Source organism: Ornithodoros turicata, chromosome 3 (genome assembly GCF_037126465.1).
Source record: "Ornithodoros turicata isolate Travis chromosome 3, ASM3712646v1, whole genome shotgun sequence".
In the NCBI taxonomy this organism is placed as follows: domain Eukaryota; kingdom Metazoa; phylum Arthropoda; class Arachnida; order Ixodida; family Argasidae; genus Ornithodoros; species Ornithodoros turicata.
Window position 1 is genome coordinate 57628761 of NC_088203.1, and position 26251 is coordinate 57655011.

Here is a 26251-nt window from a genome sequence, read left to right on the forward strand (position 1 = left end):
ACAGGGAAACCTTGGTGCACGGACAAATAATGCAATGGAATCGTGGCAGCATACATACATTGGTATGAACTTCCTGCCCTTTCTACATCATAGAAACACGGACAGCAATTAGGACAGATAAAGAGGGTGCCTAATGAGAAATCTGAAAGCAGCAGCTGGAGAATAAAATTCATGGTCACCTGTATAATATTTAAAATTGCACAACACATTGTTAGTTCATATTTACATCTCATAGTAATTAACCTAATGGCACTAATTGAACAGGATTATTTGCATGCAAACTTGGTAATTTTGTACACAAAAATTTCATGTCATGGTCTTTAGTTGGTTTCAGAATTTTGCTCTGCAATTGGGAATTCTGAACATAAAATCAGAATTATGATAAATTTTACACTTTAATTTAGAATATGAATTTATAATATAAAATGAGAATTTCCAATTCAGAGTTTGGCTGTGCAATTTGGAATTTTGAACATAAAATCAGAATCCTAATGATTCATTTAACACTTGAACTTAAAATTGGAATTTAGAATGCAAAATGAGAATTTTCAATTTATAATTCCGCAATATGCTCTTGCATAACACCGTCCATGCATCTACCGTGAAAACAGAGGGAACCACCCCCTTTTGGGCCACAGGCCTACTGACAATAAGTGTGGACAGAAACAATCAGCAACTTGTAATAAAGAATTCTGTAATGACCTGGCTGTATATGGAGGCAGCTAAGCAGCATGATGCTCTTTGCTGGCCCTTTTTGTGAACATTGTTTAGGAAAGCCGTGATTTGAAAGCCATCTGTAGTCATACACTGGTGCAAAGCAGTATGTAATATCTCACTGTGACTATGAGCACTACACCTGCATGTTGCTTGCGACAATGCTGCTGCAGGTAGGTAGACTTCTTGTATGTTGTGTTGGCGTCTCGTTCCCTGCTTCTCAAACTAAAGGAAAAGTCACTCTTAGTTAGTTAGTCACTCTTAGTCACTCAAAGTTACATCAGCTCCCTTGCCTCCTTTTGTCCTTTTGTTTCGTTCAATGAAAATCAAGTCCAACTCATCAATGATGAGCATTCCCTGGCAGCTGTTCAAGACCACAACATGACATTTTTTTCTGCCCCTCTTAATTATGGTAACATGCAACAATTTATGGATGAATGCTTTAATGTATTGTGTATCACTTTGGTTCTGATTTGGTGTGAACTGGGATTTTTCTGCACAACAACATCAGGGATCCAAACAGCGCCAGACTGGGTACATTGCTTAGTTGTCTAAGGTCAGTTGGATTGCCTTATTCTCCATAGCATTGTCTCACCGGGTGTAGGTCCACTTCTGGTAATGTTCCATAGTGAGCAATGTATGGTCAACTTTCAAATCACTGCCAGCAGCAATTGTTACCCGAGCAAAGTATGCCACTGTTATTGAGGGGTAGAATTTTGGATATTTGGAATTTTAGATACCAGCCAGTTGAAGAAGTCGCCAGTAGCATTATGTATCACTCAGACACTGAGAGGGGGGAGGGGAATATGTTTATTATATATAAAAAATAAGAGGGAAAGGTTAGCCACCGGTATGGCGGCTTGCTATTCCCAGGAAAAAAGGGAAAAAATAAAGGCAAAGAAAAAGGAAAACAAATAAATAAAAAGAAAAACAAAAGAACAAAGAGGAAAGCAAACATGAAACTGGTCACAGTTCACCCAGAAGGCCACAGGACCGCAGAAACTGGGCAAGTGCCTTTGTCACCTGACTGTACTGTGTGGGGCCGAGCAGCGTAGCTAGAGATAAGTCCGAAACCGTCAGGCGAGCGATGCGCGATCGTAGGAGGAGACGATGTTGGTGGTAACGAGTGCAGTAGAGGAGTAAGTGCGGGATGTCTCCGTCAACATGACAGGTGGGGCAGTTGGGCGACGAAAGGTGGCCCATCTTAAAGAGGAGCAGTGGAGTCCGCGCCACATTCAGTCGCAGCCTATGAAGCAGGGACTCTTCCTCCCTGGGGTAGCGGCCTACCAGTGTGTGGGTCATCGTAGGGTCAATCGAGTGCAGAAAAGGGTTGGTCCTGGCAGCGTCTTGAAAGAAGGCCTGAGAGCTATTTCTGCAGTATCGGCGAATGGCTAGCTGACAGGCAGACTGGGTAAGTTGGACAGAAGTGACAGGCCCAGCAGCACGAGCAGACCTGGCCGCAGAATCGGCGATGGCATTCCCCAAGATACCAACGTGGCCCGGAATCCACTGGAACCACACACTGTGACCTAGAGACGTATAGTTTAGTATATTATTAGACGTATAGTATAGTTTGGCGTGCAGGCAAACGATCTCCGTGTAGATGTCATTGATAACCTTGGGCGAATACGATGCCACGGCCTCCAAGGCTGACTTACTATCCGAAAGGATAGTCCACGCTCTTGGTGTCGACGAAGAGATCTACCGCAGAGCAGATAAGATAGCAACGGCTTCTGCTTCGGTTGATGAAAGCGTGGGCAGCAGCTTGAAACCGCGTTCGTATGCTTCCTCAGGAATGTAAAATGCAGATGATGACCCATCGGATGCCACCGAGCCGTCAGTGTAAATCTCCATTCGATTTGAGTGCAGGGACTAGAGATGTTGCAGCGTTAGTTGGCATGCCACAACAGCTGGGACATGGCTCTTTTTCAGGAGACCAGGAACAGATGTGTGCACTGGGGGCAGACTTAAGGTCCACAGCGGCTCTGTATAGGAGACCAAGGTATGCGATGGTGGGATTTGTCCCTGTAGTCGCAGAACAGCTTGGCCGTACGCAGAAGCAGGGCAATGCTGCGTAACATCCCGAAGATGGTGACATGGGTGCCGTGCAAGACAGCGTGTGTAAGTTTGGAGGGTTGCCGTGTCCCGGATGATAAGCACGGAAGGAACCCGCGCCTCGGCGATAGCAGAGAAGGTTTCCGTAGTCTTCGGAACTCCCAAGCAAGTGCGCAGGCTACGAGCCTGAAGATTAAGTAGTTGCCGTTCCTTGAATGGGGAAATACCGTGCAACACAGGCAAGCAGTAGCGTAAAGTGCCCATTATAAGAGAGTTGTGTACTTGGAGGAGGTCGGTGCAAGAAGGACCCCAAGAGGACCCACTGAGGCGGCGCAGCACGTTAACATAAGAGCCTGTGGTGGCACCGAGGGCAGTAATCTGTCGAGACCATGTCAGACCCCGATCAATGATGACACCAAGGTACTTATACCAGGCAACAAACGGCAGTCTTGATCCTGTCAAGAAGAGGGGGTAGCTGCAGAATGAGCGCCGCGTGAATGCCATAGCCACGGTTTTGGTTGGCGATACCGATAGCCCTCGATCAGCGAGATATGACACAGTAGCGTCTAGAGCAGATAGCAGGCGACGTTGTATGGTATCCCGCCGCACAGCAGAAGTCCATATGCAAATATCATCCGCATATATGGTGATGTGGGTATGGTTAGGCAGTTGAAGGGGCAGGTGTGCCATGATGACATTGAACAAGAGGGGGCTCAGAACACTGCCCTGCGGAACGCCTCGGCGCACAGGGTACGTGGCACTATCGCCCTCTTGCGTGCGGACAAACACTGAGAGGACTGGTACAAATAGAAACGGTTACCAACAGACCAAAGGTTGTAGACGAAAGTGTTTTCTGAGACAAAGAAGCAGTGGTAACTTGCAAGAACCCCCCATTTAGGCTCATTTGTGTATGAAAATTCTGGGATGCATACTATAACGCATGTGCATTTTTCAGCATTTTAAAACGTGGAATAGCATTCAGCGAGGATAGTTTCTCAATATGCTATCTCGCTTTTCCCTGAAATCCACTAATTCAAAAGTTAATTAATGAGTCTAAGGTAATTAGTCATCTGGGAGTTCAATACCAGAGGGTATCCGACTGGCCGTAGAACTCAACATCAAAATACAACATCTATACTGCACTCATGGCTGTTTATAAAAATTCTGTAAATGCTAAAAATAAACACCCTGTATTCCTCAGTATTTACGTTTTGACCATCCGACGTGTCCTTGGATGACATCGACATGTTTAAACTTATTAAAGCAAAAATCCTATTCCTACTCTAGAGGTAAGAAAACATATACTACCTTTTGCATTTTAGGAAGCACAGGTATCGTAATTCAGCAACAACAAAAATTGGGATTTAAAACAATATTACTAAAAGCTTATCTTGAGGAATTCTGGTTAGATACGGTTACTGTTGTTAGCAACAGTTTTGATGTTCTGGGTGACGCACTAACACTTTTGTATAACCATTCTATTGATGTAGGCAAGTATTCTGATACGTGTACTAAACAAAGGCCAAGGTTGTTCCCATATATAAGAGTGGCGACCGAAATGATTATCATAATTACAGGCGCATGTCTGTACTATCCGTAATTAACACAGTCTTTGAAAAACTTGTTAGTGTTAGAGTCAATTCTTTTTCAGAAATGTTTCAGCTTTTTTCTTCCGAGCAACATGGCTTTCGAGAAAAGCAATCCACTTCTTCCGCTGTACTAATTGCCACAAAATTTATTAATAACGTGTTCAAAGATATCCTTGTAACCTTCCCTGATGGCATCTTTCTATACTAAAACAAAACATTTGACACGATAAACCACAAGATCGTGTTGACAAAAATGGCTTCCATGGTCATGCCTTCATTTTTATTTTCAGAGTTTTGCAGCAGTTACCTGTCTTCACAAACACAAGCAGCTGTACGTAACAATGTTCCCTCCCAGCCTCTGTGTACCTCTATAGGAGTCCCACAGAGCTCAGGTTTGGGACCAATATTAATTTCCTTCATACAATTATGATCTTCAGAGGGGGCTCAACAATTCCAAATGTGTAATGTATGCTGATGACATCAATTTCTTTATGCCCGACACAAGTGTCGCACAAATTCGATGGCATGCTGAAGATAATTCAGAATACACTGATTTAGTGGTTTAGACAAAACAAAATTATGTTAAACATACATGAAACTTGTGCAATTGTTTTTCGTAGCACATTATCTAAATTACGAAGGATTACACTTAATCTTGCTATTCATGGTAAACTTATACTGCAGGCTGATGAAATCACCTCAGTGTAATTATGGACGACCATCTTCATGGGGGACGTCACATTCAGAACATTTGTCAAAACCTTTTGAAAGCCTGCTCCCTGCTCTTACTTAGAACTGTTTTAGTGTATTACGCTCTATTTATTTCACGCTAGGTCATTCATATCTCGCTTACTGTTCAAAATCATTGTGCGACAGTGTACAGCCCTATGATGAACCTATTCTTAGGTTATAAAAGTTGTCTATGAATCATGACATGTAAGAACTACTACAGCCCCTCATTGACCTTATTTTTAAACCAAATAGTTCTAGATTTGATTACGTTGTTAAACAATGTACAGTTCTACTCACTCATAGTATTGTTAATTGTAATTTTCCATTTTCAGTTCACTTGTTACATCCCAAACTGAGATTGACCAGGGAGAAGGATTTAGGCAACTCCAATCTTAGGAAGATCAGTAATGTATATGGTCATAGGTCTGCAGCATTTCAAGGAGAAGATATGGGATTCTGTACACACAAATAGAGTGCATAATATTAAACCTGCCCTCACTAGGCTGTGTTTTGAGTGGCTCCATTAGATTTGTCCAAATCAGGTAACGCACAAGAGTGTATAAGTGTTTTAGTGCCATTGTTGTTTTCTGGTTGTTTCATTGTTCTGGAGTTCTTCTTTTCACGTTGTTGCAAGCAGATTTGCACCAGGATTTTTCGGGGGGAGGTCTTGCCTTGGATAGCTTGCTGCTACACTGTCAAGGCCAATTGAAGCTTTATGTAACAATGGAAATTGAGGGGGTGGACAGGACATCCGCCCCCCTTTCTAGATCCTAGAGACTGTTTATGTAAATTATAGTATCAGTCCCATTACCTGCATATTGGTATAGGTCTGCAGGTGTTTGTTAATTATACAGGTTCTTTATTATTCGTAAACCTTGGGTAATAAAGGAACTGAGACAAATGTCAAATATTAGAAATAAGCTTTAAAGAAAGTTCATAAAAATTAGGTCACCCGAGGATCTAATTATTTTTGAAAAATACCGAAACAATGTAAACTCGAAGTTACGTAGCGCAAAAAAGCTATATTACAATACAGTTTACGAGAATGTTTCAGCTAAGCCAAATATTGCATGGAAGAGTCTTAAATCAATTTACAGTCGGGAAAACAGCCCTGTCGAGGAGTTGGCCGTAGGCGGAGCGGTTCTAACTGGTGCACGGTTAGCTGGAGAGTTTCACAGTTTTTTGCAACCCTGTCAAACTTACACAATTCCACAGGTACAAGTTCACATTCTCCTGGCATACACTTGGCACACCGTTCCACGCCAAGACCCGGTTTCTTTCTGTTTCCAACAGATTCACAGGAGGTCATTTCAATTTTTAAAAACCTCAAGAATAGTAGTTGTTGTGATATAGACGGGTTTCAGATCCGTCGAATTAAATTCGTTCTCGATATAATTGCTCCTGTATTAGCTTTTATTTTTAACAAAATAATTTATTCCGGTGTGTTTCCGAAGGACATGCAAATTGCAAAAGTGGTCGTTTTACATAAAGGTGGGGACCCAAGTGTTCTCAGTAACTATAGGCCCATATCAATCCTACCAGTATTTTCAAAGGGTTTAGAGAAATTAATCCATAGCCGTCTTTTATCATTTTTAACAAAGAATTCCATGCTTTCCGATTCTCAGTTTGGATTTAGAAAGCAACGCTCGGCAGAACTAGCTCTTCTGTCCCAGAAAGAATATATCCTTTCCGGGTTCAAAGAAAAACTCATTACTCTCGGTCGTTCATCGATTTCACCAAGGCTTTCGATTTACTGAATCACGGTGTTCTCTTCTTAAAAGCTTGACCACTACGGTATCCGCGGTGTTCCATTATATTTAATACGCACTTATCTTCCGCATCGCAAACAGTTTGTTGATAATCAGGGGCAGTGTTCGGGAATACACCACATCACAACCGGTGTACCACAAGGGAGCATTCTTGGGCCACTGCTTTTCATTATCTATGTGAATGACATGTTTGCCTTATCGAACCACATTAAGATAGTAGCTTATGCTGACGACACCGCCCTATTCCTGCAAGGAAAGTGTCTCACAGATTTAACAACAAAGATGAGCAACTTCTTATCAACCTTCTACACGTGTCTACAAAAAAAGGTTATTTGATAATTAACCCCCTCAAAACCAAGGCTGTTGTTTTCCACCCACTGCATAAGGCTATTTCCTGCTCCGAATCTATTGTTATCGGTACAAGCACGATATCTTTTGTCAAGGAGGTGAAGTCACTGGGCATCTGGTTCACTGATACGATGTCGTGGGATAAACACGTCGGTTACATCACTAACAAAATATCGCGCGTGATCAGCATTTTAGGTCGACACAGAAACGTCCTTCCAACTACGGCAAAAGTTTTGACCTATAACGCACTGGTTTACCCTCACCTCACATACTGTCACCTAGTTTGGGGAACCACAACGCAAACAAATCTTGAAAGGTTACTTTTGTGTCAGAATAAGGTACTTCGTCACATAGCAAACGTTCCCTTTTTACATCCCAACAGGATCTCTCTTCACGAAATTTAGCCTAATCAGAATTATGGATCTCTATAAGTACCGTATGTCCATTACATATACAACTTCAGTAAAGCAAAATAATCACATATTTCTAGCCCTAGCCAATTTGACCATGAGATTAACCCCTTATTCACTACGCTACAATGAGCCCTACTTCACACCGTGTGCATGAACTAATTATGGCTCACAGTTGGTTTCATATAATCTTCCACAACATATCAATTGCCATATCCAAAACAACATTAACATCAGCTGTTTTTCAATTCGCTCTATAAAGGCTATGTATGTTCACTAGGATAGTCATATTATTCCGTGTGTTCTCATAGCTTTTTTGTTTTATGCATTGTGTTCATTACCATTGTCTCACTCCGTAATTCGTCTGGTTTGCTATTTTGTCATTGCTGTTCGCGTTGCATTGTCTGGTTTGCTATTTGTCATTGCTTTGTTGTATCTGTCGAGTGTACAAAGGGGGGTCAGACCTCGTCAAGCTGAAGTTTTTGCAGCTTTTTGTCTGTATCCGCTCACCAAGTGTCATTGGTGAAATAAATTATTAGTATTATTATTTTATTTGAAAAACAGGCAATTTAATTCACGTAGAAAGTAACGAAGAAAGATGAAAGTCACTGAAACGGTTAGTCAGCTGTAGGACTCGAACCGACATCTTCTGGATTATCTTCTCTTCTCTCATGTTCTCTCAGTTTAATTCAACTCATAGGTAGGGCGCATGGGTAGGACACAGTCGGCCATTTGAAAGAAAAAAGAAGAAGAAAACAGCAGTTTGGCTGCTTCCCCGCATAGGAGGCCATCCTTGAAATGCTCCTGTGCGAGGTTCGCTACAGACACAGCCGCAATAAAGATAAAACAGAGATTTGTGGCATGCGTGCAGTTCAGAAATTAACTATAGGGTCATATGTGCAATACCTATATTGTAACATAGACGGGTGGAGGCAGGTTTCAATTTCACATATTATGCTTTCCCACTCTGCTGCAAGAGTATAGAGAAGGATTCGGGATACTTGAAGGGGCGAATGACAGGTGTAAAAAGAAACGAAGACACGAAGTGTAATAGTTCTACACACAGCTAAACGCCGTACAAGCAACCTGTGATACACGAAAGGGGAAAACTTGGCAGTGTTATGTGTCAAGATCAACCGCAGAGAGAAAATTATACATATGCGGAAATTCGCTATGTTTTTAATTGCTCCAACTCGCCATATTAAGTTGAACAAACACAACCAGATACAACTACCACTAGTTCAAACAACTCGGAGAAAAGAGGTGCTCACGCCAGCAATCGCTCCATTCCTGACGTCAGCACCTCTTTTCCTTGAGTCGTTTGAATTCGTTAATTTTGAGGGGTTTGAGGCTCACATGTCTGTGTCGTCCAGAATTGTGGTCTACCTCGGCAATTCTCGTTGTTTACGTCGTAACTTCTCGCTTCGTACAGACAATGATAGGATGATAGCCTCCGATAGCCTCGTGTCAGTTGCTTTCCGGTGAGAGACCTGTAGATCGGTGTATTCATACGCGACATTTCATTTTGCCAATATTTCGATAATACCAGCTATAAATTTGAAGAAACACGATAAATGCGAGGCAGAACATCGCAAAATGCCCTAATCTTTTATTGCCGCCCACATAAAACACTGCGTTGCCCACTCAATGTAGCACGGCATAGTGTACACATAAGCCTAACTATGATTTATTTCGAAAGTGTGGATTTCAAAGGGATGAATTTTTCGGCGGTTTATTTCAGCGGATGGATTTTGGTGACTGGAATTTTAAGCGTGTGTTTTTCAATTACTTATTTTTAATGGTGTAAAACAGCGTACACCCAGTTGGGTTATTTCGCACTTCCGATAAGTCTCCAACCCAGCGCTGCGGTCACCCCGCATGCTTCTCATGAGTGGGAAAGCTATAGCGCTCCCATCCATGCAGCATCAATCGGGAGCTTTTTGAGACTGCCTCGGACTTCTGAAAAGTTGAAAACCATTGAGGAGAGCGTGCCCCGTCTAGTAGGGTTAGTGGAAGAACCACAGCGGCATGGCCGAGTGGGCTAAGGCGTCCGCTCGTTGGTGGCAACCAAGGTCGTGCTGTAGACTGGGAGGTGATGGGTTCGAATCCTACTGCTGGCTGTACTGTCTGAGGTTTCCCCTGGGTTTTCCGAATACATTCCCGACGAATGTCGCCACACTTCACCCTGAAGTCGTCCCAGGACGCATACTAATCGCCCTGTCCCCCACTCCTTCCTGCTATCCACATCTGTACGCCGCTCATAGCCACAGTTGCTTCGCGGCGCTAACACGCAATCAAAAAAAATAGTGAAGAACAAAAGTTACGCACTAACGTTTTTCCTGCGGCGGCGATCTTCTACGGTGCTCAGGGACATTGTAGGAAGAATTTCATTTGAATACCCGGCCAAGTGGTCACACATAGTGCGTACATGAACACCGTGACCGAGAAATCGTTCACGGTGCGCCAAGTTAAAGGGTGGACAGAGTATCCTTCCAAGTTGCTCAAGAAGCAAGACGAAGCGAATATGTGAACGCGAAAACGTAGTTCACTTCGTGCAAAAGATCAAGATAGGTGCGGTTTGGGCGACACTGGACTGAATCGTGTTTGCTTTATCGGTCAATATTCGTAACGTCAACTAAAACACGGAAATAGAGCGTCACCGAAATGTTTCGTGACTCACGAGTCGGTCTCGGTTTTCGGGCTTTTATGGGTAAGACAAATGACTCGTTGGCGGCAACTATATAAAACTTGTCGCAGTTCCTTAATTCACGTGCCGAAACGGCACTTGGCTGCGTTTTCTTTTGGCCAACATGAAAACTAAAAGAAAAAGAGCATTCCGGGAACAGATAAGCTGTCGACGTACCAACGAGTCACACCTTCCAGTGGTTTCATGAGGTCAGGCAGGTCAGTTTGTTACTTTTTTTTGTTTTATCTTGCCTCATATCTTGATAGCCGAACCTTTGATATCTACGGAAGAAACATGCGCTATATGTACAGCCGCGTCCGCATGTGAACGTTATTTGAGACCAGGATGCCGCCGACTTCGCATGGTGAATTTGATCTCTTTAACGTTGTTCATTTCAGCTACAACTACGTGCATGCCGTTTCCCAAACATGCATGTATGGGGTTAGCGTAGTGAACAGTAGCCTGCCACAGTGCGTATGCGATTGTCTTGAGGGTTATAACAACCTAAAAGCTTTCCACGTCAGTGTATTATTTCAGGCTTGTCTAGTGCTGAAGGTTATCGCCCTTGTTGTAGCGGTGAAATATTTTTCGATGTAGATACCTCCCGTCACACAATTAACAAACACTACTACCCCATGGCATGGCCACCTCCAATGGATTATTTCGAATCCAGCTCTCCAGGTAAGGAATAAAATTATAATTCCATACTGAGCGAAATCTGATCGCCTTGGTACATTGCTTTGCTGGAAAGTCAGGCACCAAGAGTAGTCAGGCGGCAAAATACCCATGGGTGAGAATGACGTATTCACTTAACGGCGTAGCGATGTAGTTAGTCATGTTAGTAATGTAGTTCGTCAAGACTAATTATTCATACGATCGAAATAAATCAAGCGAAGTGATCGGCTTTGCTCTGCTGAGTGGTGTTATTGCTCGAGCAGACAGTGTAGTTTTATCTCTAATATCTTAACTTCATTTGTTTCTCAGCTGATACTGGAATTCGAGGTCAGATTCCGAAAAAGCTTTGATCAAGCGATGGTGGTGATGATCAACATCCTGGCGGCTTTTTCAGCCATCAAGGAAAAACAATCGCCGACGTTCGTCGATGTGGGCGTATTCTTACGTAAAGGAAATCGAAGTATGAGCTGAAATCTACGGGATGTGGACTGCTTCCTTTGTTTGAGACACTCCTTTTGGATGGCACAAACACGACCTAATTGTGCCGTTCCCCTCCAGACCGTCACCGAAGAGGTAGTCTCTCCGGGACCAAAATTCTTTTTCGGAGAGGAGAGCTTTGCTTGCTGTAGTGACAGAGAGACTGTGCAGCTGGAACAGTCGGGCCCGCTTGAGTTTGCGCTGGTCTGCTGCTTGACAGTTTACTACGTGAAAAACTTGACACACTCAGCTACTTTTGGCCAGTCGTTAGGCCTGCTGAAAATATATGTTGTGGCGACAACGAATTCCCGAAGCCGTACCGAAAGCCACGACTTTCGCAGCTGCTGAAATCGCAAAACGTAAAATAAAGCGTGGTTCAGTATTTAGATCGCCCTTGATCTTTGTCCCGCATGTACTTGCAACACGTTAGTCACCTTCGCGCATGTTACAGATGCATACTTCGGCGAGTGTGTATTACCACAACCACTACCGATACCAAAGCGTAAACGCATAATACATGATCCTCTATTCTGTGTGTGGACTGTATACTTCTTAGAGTACTGTACCCCTTGGACGGGCGCACCTGTTAGACAGCCGTACCTGTTAGGCGGCTGTACCCTTTAGACGATGGTACCCCTAAAACGGCTGTACCTGTTAGACGGCAGTACTTCTTCTCCGGGCGTACCTGTTAGACGGCACTACCTCTTACACGGCTGTACCTCTTATACGGGGGTAACTGTTAGACGGCAGTACCTTAAAAGTGCTGTACCTTCTAGGCTCTTTCGTACCGCATAAAACAAAGGGTGCGTTTTTGCAAAAATTTACCTTATAAAGGGGGGATTTAAGAGGTACATATTTTAGAGTGTATAGGCTTTAACGAATACTGCAGGAACTTTGTCGACTCCTGGGGTCAAAGCAGGTTTTAGCTTCCGCATAGCTGCGATGACCTCCTCGTGAGACACCGCTGTACAAGGAAGGTGATAAGACGCTTTTGACATGGAGCTCGAATTCGCGTGGTACAGCTTGGGCAAAAGTTTACGGAACACCGGGTTGTCGCATTTCTCCATTGGAGCGACACCCTGGCAGCAGTCAAGGACGGACACACATACTGAGAGATTAATAAAGTAGCCAGTCACCCGTTTCTTATACCGTCTCTTCCTGAAAGCCAGCAGGGGCCCGCTCCGATGAAGAAATACGCCAGTGTCGTGTTCCGTAAACTTTTGTCCCAAGCTGTACAGTGGCTGTGCGTTGCTGGGTTTATACTCAAGAAAAATGTGTAGCGAAAAGCTTAGAAACCGAGATTGGACTAGAAGATACCCCACTGTTAGTGTTTAAAGCACATAGACTGTTTTCGTTTTTAGAAAGACGCACGTGTTTCCAAAATTGTTTAGGATTACTCTTGAGATCCATTTCGATGGATTTGATGCGATTGGCAAAGCCACGTGATTGTGCCTGCTTAAAGAGTGTCCGGTACACTCTGAAAAAAAAGGAGTCGCACCGACTCCTTTACGGGGGTAAAAACGTCCTAACTCCGGGGTGCAAAATAACACCCCTTTTGAAGAGTATCTGCAACTCCGGAAACTACGGAGTAAAATTTAATCCTATGGTACAGAGTAAAAGTTACTCCGATACAGCTCCCTAATTACTCCAGGATATCGGGTGTAAAAGTAACTCCGTTCATGAGGCTAGCATAACTCCATTGGGGAGTTCTTGTTATGCTACATAAGGCATAAAAGTTATGCCCTTCACCTGGAATGCACATTACTCCAGTCGTCTCCCCACCTTGCAGATCATGCAAATAAGTGTTGCAAAACAGTATATCTAAATAAGAAACATTTATTGTGTCTCTGATACAAATTGGCAAGAACAGAAAAAGGAAGCTTTCAGTGCTTAATATGATCCTATGAAAACAACTGGTAAGATGCCACAGGTACAAGTACATTCTTCCATTATAAGGTTGCCACACACCCAATGCAACTATCACCTGGCATATACTTCCAACTCCTACAAACAGGAAACAAAACAGTTATTCGAAGTTCATCTGTCACTATACATTAACATATCAGTGCATAGGAATTTGGCATATCGGCCACCACTTTTCTGCTTTTTCATGAGAAAGCAGGGGGAGACGCGCCTTTTGAAGTGCATCTGGCAGAGGCATAAAGTGCAGTACATGTACTTTAGATTTTTCTTTTTTCTTGGCAGAAGAGTAGTTGCCTTATATGAGAAACTGCTGTCATATGCAATTCACAATTTGGAGCCTACAAGAATATCTTGCCTAAAATAGATGTGTGTATACACTTCCCAATATATCTATTGTAAAACACCTGTAATAAGATGAGCACTTACACAAGTGAAAAGGTCAGATACACCTCCTTCAGCAGATGAGCAAGGGCATGAATTACTCATGCTGGGTCATAATCTGCAAGATAAATATAGGTAATGGAGTCCGAGCAGTGGCGATATGTTACGTTATCATAAGTAAAATACTTTTATAACTAACAATTTCTTGTGCCAAACAAACTATGCTACGAAAATGAGTGGTTTGAATCATGTCTTTGCGTGCAAAAAGTGATTGGTGCTATGTCGGTTACTTACTATCTTGTTCATCAATAATATTCTCATTTATGAGCTGATCATTACTCTAACTAGTCCCTTTGTCTTCCTTGCAATGTGCATCCATCCTTTGTGGAGGTGGAGCAGCACTTTCTTTTCTCTGTCTGCCCAATGTGCCGTGCAAACGACTCGTAATTCTGAAATACATAGTAACAACAGCATTAGAACTCAACACTGATGCAGTGGCGGATCCGGGGGGAGGGACGGTTGGGCGATCGCCCCCCCCCCGGCTCAAAACAGTAGGTTTAGCAGCGGTGTCTCCCACTCCCCCCACTTAGGGGCTTCGACAAACAAACCGCCCCCCCCCAAACAACAACAACAAAAGCGACACGGACTGGATCCGCCCCTGCACTGACACCACGTGTCGTCGGAAGGATACACGTGAATGATAATACAGAACGGCGGTAATACCTACCCCATTGAAACTTACCAGTGCAGGGTACCTCCTTACCACAACCTGCACAGTTGACTTCTTATTCCAGAGACATGCCGAGTGATGCTAGCCTTTAGTTAACTTGCCACCTTCGTCATCTGCAGTGCGTTCCATCAAAGCCAGACTATACTGCAATGCTGTTCACATTAATTAACAAAGCGTCCTATCCAAAATACGATTTCACTTATCGTCAGTTTGAAGTTCCTGTTCTTCAAAGAAGTTAGACTTCTTAGGATACAAAGGTTCACTTACGAAAAGAAACTCTCTTGAAGAAGCATAACTGTGAACAGATACCACATTTTTATAATTCGTGTACGTAACACAGGACGCATACTTACCTGAAGTACATACAGGACGACACTCAGACACATGATTTGTAGTTGTGGCATTCATTGCACTTCAGCACGCCGACGTTGTTCTTCGAAGATAATCTTATTCAGCTTTGAGAACATCATTGATACAGTTTCCAGTTCTCGCACGACAACGGCCAACCGCTAAACGACCGCACGATGTCAGTGTTGCTAGACTACGCAATGAAAAGAACGAAAACGGTCCAAGAATATGAAGACGCCTCGCGCTCAACTCTTACCACGGAGTAAAGCGCTGGTTGAATGGAGTTATTAGAGCACGAAAACATAGAAACGCGGAAACAGGGAGTTGCAATGGTGTTTGGTGAGAGCAGTGGCGTAGCCACGGGGGGGCTAGGGGGGGCTCGAGCCCCCCCTACCTGCCACGGACCGACCCGCGGAAATCGTGCAAATCCGAGAAGAAAATAATATATATATGGGGGGGGGGGGGTGACAGTGTGACGATCGCGAAAGTTCTTGCAGTTCATTGCGTCTATCTAAGAAGCACTCTTGAATGGTTTTCAAAGTATGAGCTTTTCAAAATCCTTCCAATCTCGTGACACCACCTCATTGGACATGACAGCTTATACATGGAATCGTATTGTGCACGTCCAAAACAATTATTTTCGTTCTGTTTTTTTTTAAACCGCATTTTGCGGCGTGCACGAGTATGTGTATGTTGTCGCGCCCAGGATCAGCGGCGGGGGGGGGGGGGAGTAGGGCGAGTTTTCGTATCGAGCCCCCCCTACCTTGGAGGTCTGGCTACGCCACTGGGTGAGAGTTAAACTGCATCAAGGGGTGTAAAATTGCCTAATACTCTCGTTCGACTCCTTTTTTTCTCAGAGTGTAGTGAGCAAATAGTGTTATGGCGTTATGCTTTTTGAATTGCCGGCGGTGATTTTTTTCTTCATTAGGTAAGATCTGGCCTCCTTCGAGAACCAAGTAGGGTATCTAAGAACATTATGTATGGTCCGAGTGGGAACAAATGAACTTATACCTGAATGAACAATATCTGTAAATAAAACAGCAGCACTGTTAGCATCAGTGGCATTCAATACGGGCTCAAAATTAGCAGCTGCGAGATGATGATATAGACCAACGTAATCACCTCGACGATGATCAAAAATATTGGATGCTACATGAACATTACGGAAAGAAGTAGGCACGGAGACTGCAAAAGGTGGGTGATATTTGTTGGGCGGCATCAACAGGGGAAAAGGCCTAACCGAGGAATCCTCCCCTTAAGTTGGGGACAGTGTTAACTTGGGGGAGTGACAAGAAATCGGCAAAGTTCCGTTTACTCCGTTTAAACCGTAAGACGTTTAAGGAACGACAGGGGAAAGTTGTTGAGCTTTCGAAATAAGGTAGATTGAAATCACCTAACATCAAGACGTCACACTGACTATCAATAATGGCTACAGGGACAGAAGATGCTGGGTAAGATAATAATAATAATCTTTATTAGCGTGTCCAAGAACAGCCAAAGCCTTGGTATTGGCGCACGTAGACATTACAGTACTTACACATATATACACATACAGGGTGTCTTTTTTTAGGCGATACAGATTTTTCATGAAAAAACTATAAGGGCTATAGACGTGCTGTTTTCACATCTATCATCTCTGGGCCAGCGGATGTTCTTGGCCATATGTTGCTTGACCAACAAATGACTAATTACCTAAAAATCATTTATTAACTTTTTAATTGTAAAAGCTACGAAGTTGTCCCAATGAGAACATCTGTTCTTTTCGGTGACGTGATATCGTAGCCGTTTTCAGAACAAAAATCCGTTCAGTAGATCGCCCGTAAAAAATTCGCGGAGGAACACCTTTTTTTTTCTTTATTTCGTTCATTGCGCATCTTCGGAGACCCGTCTTTCCTTTGCCACCAGTGTGAGAGGGTGAAAGAGCACACTGTCGCCAAGGTACATATAAATGGTAGCGAAGCTTGCATTGCCCACCACGTCTTCAAGGGCGGCCATGATAAAGAACGGTCAGCTCCATCCATCCGTTGCGGGGCATACTACAAATTCCGTCATAAAGACGTCACCTGGTATGTCACCGTTACGTATAGCACGGGGCGGGCCGGGTGCTCGCGCTGCGCGTTCCTTCCACGGCGATGTCGAGCCGCAGAATCTCACAATCGCTGTTGAAAGCAAATCCAAGAGCAAAAGCTCATGCACAATTTGTAAAAGAGATGAATGAACACTAGCGACATGCGTGCAACAAAGGACACAGGAGACCAGGTGAGGGCTTGCTTTCTTTTATCACAAGTAAATTCGCCATGCGTTGTAAACAGTATAAATGCCCACGACAGAATAATGTGCAATAACCACTATGACAGTCTATGTAGTGAATAATCACAAAAGGATAATGTGCAAATTCCAGCAAACACAGATGGGGCCCAGGACCTTAATGTCCAATGCATGCTGCTATAGTTGTCCCCATGCACATCTGGAGCTTTCCATATATCTCTCGTACCAAGAAGGTGGAAGTGAACATATTTGCACTTTTAGATCACATTATATGACACTTGCATGGAGTGTGGTGCTATGTCTCCCCACAGTTTTTGGCATTCGTAATGAATGCTATGGGGGAATTAGAAGGCACAAGTCCATTAGCTCACCTTAGAAGTCTGTGATACTTTATCTTGCAAAACAGCCAAAATAATATAAGCTTCCAGCAACCTTGTTCAGAGCGTACACATTCTGTTCATGACTACTACTTTGATTACAGCAGCATTTTTGTATTAAAGGCATGTCAAAGTATTGACAACGTTCTGTGCTTCTGCTATTTTGTGCACATTTGGCCACGTGGTGTAGGTTTTCAAGCTGCACAAAGTGCTTAGCCCTGCACATACATACTGGCGGTTGTGCACACAATTATTGAACTCGGCGAAGAATTCAAAATATAAAATTATGTGCTAGGGATCTATGTAGACAGTTATACACTAAATGCATATCAAAGAGGGGGCGAACTGCTAATGATCCAAAATAGAAAATCCATGCCAGGAACCGATATACAAGAGGAAGCAAACAACAACAACAACTTTATTATGGGATGATGGCTGGGGCTTCCACGGGGATACACTTAATACGTATCAAAGAATAGCAAACTGCTAAAGATTCAAAATAGAAAATGTATGCTAGGTATCTATGTACACAGGTGTACATACACTAAACATATAAATAGGCACAAACTACTGAACTCTGCATGGCTGTCAAAATACAAGCAACACAGTAAGGAGCTATGTGTAAAAGTGCACTATGACAAATCGTAGCTACACAGGAATGAAAGAATCACAAGAGAAGAGATCATGTGCAATCTAGGTTACAACTGAAAGCACTAAATAGACAACAGAACAATGCATATGCTTTTCCATGGAAAGAAAATAACTTCTGGTTACATCACAACAACGTGCACAGATTACGAACTTAGTCTCACTGCCTGCTGCAGTGGCTTTTGACGTAACGTACTATTTCGTACTTCCTCATTCCTTTGTCGTGCAAACCAGAACAGTCGCACCCTCAGAAAAAAGTGAAATAAATAATCATACACCGATGAAGAACACAAACTCAATGTCTTTGGCACAAGTGTGTCCAACACTTCACACAGCTTGGACCTGACCCCTTGGGTGGCGAGGAATGTCTTGACGTTTGCTTTGAAGGCTTCCTCGCACGCACCCACAAACGTCGCAAAGGCAGGAAGAGGAACCGACAGCTTTCCAAAGTCAGTACTGTCCACATTCTTGACACTCAAATAAAGTAATAGCTGGCTACTGTCCTGAAATGTGGCATTGTCTTCCAGCAGGCTGCATTTCTGCTCAGAGGCGCAAGTGTAAGCACCGAGAAATTTCGCACCAAGTCACGCTGCGAAGAATGTTGTGCTGTTGGACCCTAGCGGTGATGGTGACTCACTGGGTGCCACGATGACATCGTCAGTGATGTGCGTGGCAGCAGAACATCCAAGTCTGCTCATGTGGTTACGACCAATAGGTATTGCCGCCAGGAGGGAGTCCACGTCTTCAGCACAGTTTGAGCCCTGCCTAGTCTTAAAAAAGTTGTCCGAGTAGCAGATGCCTTACTGCAGCCTCTAACTGAATGCAGTTGGACTCAGGGTTGCTTCCACACTTTGTCCTAATTAGGTGTTTTCGAGTGCGTCCTGGTTCAGCCTTCGAGTGAGGAGGTACTGTATGCCAGAGTTTCGCAGGCCTTCGCTGAGCTGAAGCACGGAAGTCATGGTCAAGCAGAAGCCACGTATACACGGGGGCGGTCTCTTGCATCCAAGAACTGTAATCTTCTCAAACTCGGACAGGCACTCCAGCAAGAAGTCCTTGTGAGGAGACCCCTGTTGTATTGCCGAAGAATATTTCGTCTTGCCATGCAGGTGGCTACTGTTAAGAGTGTCGAAGAGACGGTCGACAAATCTGGCTTTCTGGAGGGCATCAGGTGGTGGCTTGTGGAAAGTGGATAGGGTGAACATTGAGGCTGTAACATGGTTGCTGAAGATATGTGCAGCCAGTTTGACTTCCATTTTTGAGCTGAACGTTAAATTGAAGTGCCCATCAGTTAGCCGTGGCATGGACCGTATTTCAAGCTGTTTGTCAATGGCAAAAGCATCCCGGATATGCTGCGCCCTTATGATGTGGTTGCCAACCTGGAAGTCATACTATAACAGCATGTTGCGAAGGCATTTCAGCAAGTGGGGTGGATCAAATATGAAGAACAGCTTCTCATCACCAATAGTGAGATACGGCTTCGCAGTTGTAACCAGCTTCCCCAGTAGAGAGATATTCTGGCTTCCTTGGTGACATGTCACAGCTTTTGGCCTCAATCCTGCACTCAGGAGGCGGTGGTAGCATTCAAGCAGTTTCTCTTCCAAGTCTGAAGCAGATGCTGCTCTGTGAGTGAACAAGTAGCCAAAGATCTGCTTCCATGGGGTTCCAGCCTATAAGACCTGCTAGCCATGAAGAGAAGTGCTTTGTTTGCCAAATCGGTGTGAACATAGTTGCTACAGTGAAAGATGGAAGTCACTGAGAAGGTTAGCCAGCTGTAGGACTCGAACCCACATCTTCTGGATTACAGGGTTCTTCTGGGTTCGAGTCCTACAGCTGGCTAACCTTTTCAGTGACTTCCATCTTTCATCGTTAATTTCTTAGACAACTTGAGACCTTGTATGTGATTGTCCCTTCTATGTTGTTCCAGCCTCAGAACATCAGTTCTCTCTAGTTGCTACAGCTCGGAAATCCTTCAAAGCAGTCTTCTGTTGCATTGTAGTGCAGTTCCCTCTTGATGTGCATCTCGTCGAAGATTATCACACAGAGCTTGTCCACTTCAGATAAATTCGTCACCTTTCGCTTCACAACATCAAAGACTTCATCTGAAAATCATCTGAAACGTTTCATCCACAGCTGCAGTGACCTCACTGACGGCAAGTGGAACAGCTTTCGGCAGTACCTGTAGCCACGGGGGCTGTGAAAGTACAAGTTCAGCGCGAATGTCGTGTTTGGTGATGACCAACGACGCCCAAATTTGCACACACCTCCCATCTTTATCTGTGCCTCAATGAAGTCTGCGACAGTTCCAGAGACGTGACACCCCACATGCTCCATCAGCTCACGAATGGTCCTCGTTCGCCTACGCCTTTCAAGGTCTCTCTGAAGCTTCTTGTTGCGGGCTTGCAACTGGTGCACTTTCTTCCGGAGGTTATCCAGCTTGCCTTTTATTGGCTGTGCTGGAGCTGCCAGACTACCGGACGATGTGCAATATTTGGGGGGATGCCAGACGCTTCCACCCGCAAATGGTGGTCAAAAATCGTCAAAACAAGCATTCACAAGTCAGCGGACTTCATGGCGGTAGAGTATTCGTCACATACCTCCTAAGTGCTGAGGTGATGAGACTGCATGTAGTACACCAGATGACGTTCCTGGCAGAGAAGTGACAACTGCAGCTGGTGGGGAGACAACAGTGCTGTGTGCTGACAAGGGTGGTGTGTGTCGTGCGTAGCTATGGTCCTCATGAGACAGATCATGCTGTTGCTGACTTGCTTCTGTACCACACTCTGATTAAGCAGATGATGTCGTACAGTTTGCCAACCCAACAACTACGTTACTCAAGTATACCTTCATCATGGCAAGGATGACTCATCAGGTGAAGGTGTATTGCTCCTGTGCTGTCATCATTCACGGGCTACCACAGCTTGCACACGTTCCTCCGTTGAAGGCGCACTGCTTTCAACTCTGCTCTGATTGGCGTAGGCACTACTTCCTCCTGTAAACCATCAGTAGCACTCGCAATAATTGCCTCTAGAGTAAAACATTTTCATGTGATAACTTGAGCATACTGACTTGTATTATACTTACCAACGCCATGCAGTGTGCGCTTCAATGTATGAACTGCATCCCACCGAAGCCTTCCTGTGCGCAAATAAGCAACTGGTGCGAAGTGCTGGGAGCACAGGACCTTAGAGCGAATGGAAATTGAACTCGTATCTGCCTCCAGGTTGCAAAACTCCAGCCACGCCTTGTACCCGCGAAGCAGTTTTATTGTTGAAGAATTATGCAACGCTGTGCCACGAAAACATGCACTAGCTACAGCAGCCTGACCCTGTATGCCCTACATTCAGAGCTAAAAAAAAAAAAAAATCAGCAAGCGAAGCAAGCCATCACCATGCCATCACCATCACCATGCCGTCACAATTGGGTACATGTGAGCACATGCAGCACAGCCCTTTGTGTCCCGTACATGCAAACCGTTGGAAAACTCCTCGTTCAAAGCAGCCCAGCAGCCACATGCTTAAATATTTACATGTTTACCACCTCACTGTGGAAGGATGACCTATCCAGGGAGTGTCCAACAGTCTGAAAACTGGAAAACAGGTGATACCCTTGAAACGCTATTAATCTTATGCAGCTTGCACTATGTTCCCAGGCAGAAATCAGGACTGGTTCCCGAATGGTCCCCAAGTAGTTCTATTTGCAGTTGAATGGTCCAAGTGGTATTAATGGTCCCACTCTGGCTTTAAGCTGGTTCCATTCTGGTCCCAGATGGGTCCCCAAGTGGCGTTGGTAGTTCCATTCTGGGCCCAGATGGGTCCCAAAGTGGGGCAGTGTTCCAACTCTGGCTTTAAGCGGGTTCCATTCTGGGCCCAGATGGGTGCCAAAGTGGTGTGTGGTTCCCACTCTGGCTTTAAGTGGGTTCCATTCTGGGCCCGGATGGGTGACAAAGTGGTGTGTGGTTCCCACTCTGGCGTTAAGCGGGTTTCATTCTGGGCTGAGATGGGTGCCAAAGTGGTGTGTGGTTCCCACTCTGGCTTTCAGCTGGTCCCATTCTGGGACCATATGGGATATCTAGTTTCAATGGTTCCAGAATGGTGCCAACATGGCATAGGCCCACTTTGTTTCCATTCTGTTGCTGCTGCAAATGAGCATGGGAAGCTTTGTGATTTCAACATTCAGCACGTCGTCATACGTGGCTACTAAAATAATGTGGCACACGTGGAGACTGTTCAAAGCAGGATATGGGAAAGTCACCACTTGGCTACGAGGTTCGTGACCCTAAACGTTTTTCCAATTCCCAGTTTGTGTTTCAACGTTTCAAACATCAATTCAACGTGTAAACGACATTTTAGCAGATTTTTCGTTTAAAGTATTTTACTTATGTCAATGGAGTAACGGATTAGATTGTGAGATTAGAACTGGATAAAACTTGTCAAAATATCAAAATGTGACAGACACGTGTCAACGTTTAAATGTGCATGTGTATTGCAAAACGTTTATATGCAAAGCAATGTAACTGTTTCCTGGGACTAACACAGTTAAAACACGTACTTCTTAAGAAAATATTTAATACTGAGTTGCACTAAAGACACAAATAGATGAGGTAAATTAACATAGGGTAGTCTATGAATTTTCATTAATTGACTGAAAATAAGGAAAAGAAACATCCTTAACCAGTGCTTATGAATTACTCATTTGGCTGACAGCACTTCACGCTACCCCACAATCTTCATCGACAGTCTGAAACAGCAAAATTACTCAAGTGACAGCTGTGCTTGAATATTCTGTTTCATAAGTCCCCACTATTGTCAGGAGATCACTTGCAGTAATTGCAGTACTGTGGCATGTGCAGTACTTCAATTACGACCATTCGTATCTGTTGCAGAGCTGCACAAAATATTTCCTCTGTCCATCAGTCAGGAACATGCAGGGGTGCACAGTCGGACACAGCTCACGTAGAATTTTTCGTGGCTGTTGGACAGCTTTTTTATGTGATCTGTGGCGCAGAAGCTTTCCTGGTAATAAACATGTGATGAAATATAGACAGACCTTGTGTCACCAGATGAAAGCACAAAAATATTTACAGCCCTCAAATATTCATCTCCAAGTTTTAGCGCTGTTGAGTCTCTTTTGGATGGGCGACTGTACTGAGTGCTGTGAAGGATGTAGCTTCCAACTGAGACGCGGTCGTACTCCTCATTTCTGTGCTCTTGCCCGACCTCTTTGTTCACCCAGTCCTGAATACCTTGAGGGACTCGTCTTGGCTTTCCAAGGGGCTGTACTGTGCCATCAACGCCTGGCTTTCTGTGGCTGCATAAGCTCTGCACATGTTCTGATGCCATATTTCGCAGCTGTTAGAAGTTGTTTCGCATTAGAATGCGTGAGAAGATCTGCAACGGTGCACTGTTAGATGGCGATACCAAATTTAAAAGATGTCCCATGTTCGTCTCGAATGCAAAACAGGAAATTCCCGACAGAGGACCATGCATCCGAACGCTATTGGGAAGATGAAGCAAGGTGTGCACATTTGATTTCATTTTCCCTTTTGTGGTAGAGGCACTCTCTCAGCACCACGAACTTAGTCAGCTTAACGGTAGTGTCGTCGACGTCTTCTGTCACCCTGCTTTTGAGTAGCTGGTAAATCCCCTACGCCAGTAATGCAAAGTGCTCGTTGTATGCACTGGGCAATATGTTGTGAACACAAGGCAAGGAGAAATACAGTAACCACGACTGAGTTCTGCAGCATTCCAGAAGCTCCGTTGTTTCACAGATCTGGGGCACCTAGTGAAGCAAGCCGGCGCTTTAAATTTCAAAAGCCACCAGCTCGCGTCGACCAGCTGGCGGTTCTTTGGAGCACCGATGTAATATTCCGCAGAAACGTCGCTGAACCACATTTCTGTAATTTGCCTTACAGTTCCCAACAAACAAGCATGCATGTAGTCTGGCACAATGCTATTAACTATGCTTATGCTAGGAACAGTGAAAAGTTCTGAGGGTCCTTTGATGCCGCGCAGAATCTGGCCAGATGCAGCAGCCTCCCTCATGTCTGTAATCATGGCATCCTCTGTTCTGTCAGCAGCTGGCCCCTCTGAGACTGGGAACTTAACATACCCTGCAAAAAATGTATTCTAGATCATAGTTCATTTCTGAAAACAGGGTAATATACAGGGTGATTTTTTATTGGAAACATAGCTTTACTTAGGAACAGGTTCTACTTGCTATGTAGCACCTGCTTTTAGCTCAAGTAAAAGAAAGTAGTGCTCGTTTTGCTTTCATTGCTCTGTTTTTTAAGCGATGTTTCCAATTTTAAAAAATCACGCTGCATACTGTAATAATGCATCATGAAATAGTGGGGAAGGCAGCAGGATGATGACTAAAACGAAACCTAAATTATGCATTTTTTTTATTTACTGAAAAAAGCAGATGGCAAAGGCCTGCATTTTCTTTTAGAGTGCTAACTCCAGCCTCTGTCAGCAGACTAATTGAGAGAGGAAATAAAATGGAATGAACTAGAAATATGGCAATGGCTGAAAGGCGACAGGAGCGGGGTACGATCCCTCAACCTTAGAAGCCATCACTGTTTTGTTTTGGATATTTCTTTTCATAAAGATCCCTGGAAAAAGACTTTTTCGCACTGCTCTCCAATTAGGATTGCATGATATATGTTCACCTTCGACGCAGGACCCAGGATGGAAGCACCATGGACACGAGTAATAGCTATTATACTGGACCATATTTCGGATGCCTGCTCTGGCCGGTGCGTCAGCAACACATGTGGTACAGTACACCTGAAACAGTCGAACATGGATCAGTATGAGCAAACTGGGTGCTATTTTTGCACGTAGTAGGTGTAGTACGTGTAGTAGTCCATATACGCACCTTAGAATGAATTTTGCGTCCATTGCTACTCCAATCCGCTTTCGGCAAGGCTCTCCATTTGTTTGGCAAACATACCGAGCAGGAGAATCATATTCGGGTGTTTGTTGCCATACCATAGTATCGGCACTGATGCGCTAGTCCAGCGATGGTACGGTGGAAGCTCATTTAGGAGAACTTGCACTGGCCATATTGAGTAATTGGAGCTTTTGAACGTGGTGCTTCCGTCTGTGTTCCCCGTCAGCGTTAGGTCGCACTTTTTACAGTTCAACTTTGCCCGCTGCCATTTGTGAAATGTTCCGTCTGTAATGTCACACATAGGTTCTTTCAAGCCTGCACGACCAGAATTCAGGGACACCTCCTTTGATGCAGGGTCTGCCTGATAGCAGAAGAACATGTACGAAAGCCAACTTGAAAGAAAAGCATGAAGTGAGGAAGATTGAAGATGGAAAGAGGCGTGGGCAGACGACATAAGATATCGCGCGTGGGGTTACATCCCATTTCGCCTATTCCCATTTTGCCTAACCCGGATTATCGGATTAAACAGGCGGGAGGGGTAACAGCCGTTAGGCGAAATGGGACTGCCGTGCAATCTCATTAGGCAAAACGGGACTGTCGACAAGTGGGCGTTACTTACACGCTCCGACCCGATGATGACGTGTGCAAGAAATGAATGTGCTCGTCGGACAACTACCTTATGTCGTCCGAAACACAGACCCTTTACATTTGCAAATATAAGGTGTAAATATAATGTACAAATATAACAAAAACATTTTACAAACATTTTACATAGTGACTCCTGATGGACAGCATGACGAAAGAAACAAGGCTTCGAGCCATGTTCAGTGTCACCTGAGCGATGTTAAATATGGAAACTGGTGTCACTACAGTTGTGTTCAACTCTTTTTTTCTTTCTTTCGTGTTAGCGCCACGAAGCAATATTAGCGACGGCGAGGTGGCTATGAGCGAGATGTGGCTATCTGGAGATGAGAGGTGGCTCTGAGCGGCGTACAGATGAGAACAGATGGAGAGAGGACAGCAGGAAGTAGTGGGGGGATAGGGGGTTAATATTCGTCTTGGGCAGACTTCAGGGGGAACTTTGCCGGTATTCGTCTCGAAAGTCTTCGGAAAACCCAGGGAAAACCTCAGACAGCACAACCGGTGGTAGGATTCGAACCCACCGCCTCCCAGTTAGCACGACACCACCGAGCGAGACGCCTTAACCCACGTACAACCTAACTACCGTAT

At 44.3% G+C, this 26251-nt stretch overlaps 1 long non-coding RNA gene across 1 annotated transcript; it reads left to right on the forward strand.

Annotated features, from left to right (window-relative positions):
• The first annotated feature begins 4537 nt into the window (after nt 1-4537).
• Nucleotides 4538-5591, forward strand: LOC135387132 (uncharacterized). The gene is made up of 2 exons (XR_010420882.1): nt 4538-4750; nt 5423-5591. It is a non-coding gene; the product is annotated as an uncharacterized LOC135387132 (long non-coding RNA).
• The last annotated feature ends 20660 nt before the right edge of the window (nt 5592-26251 follow it).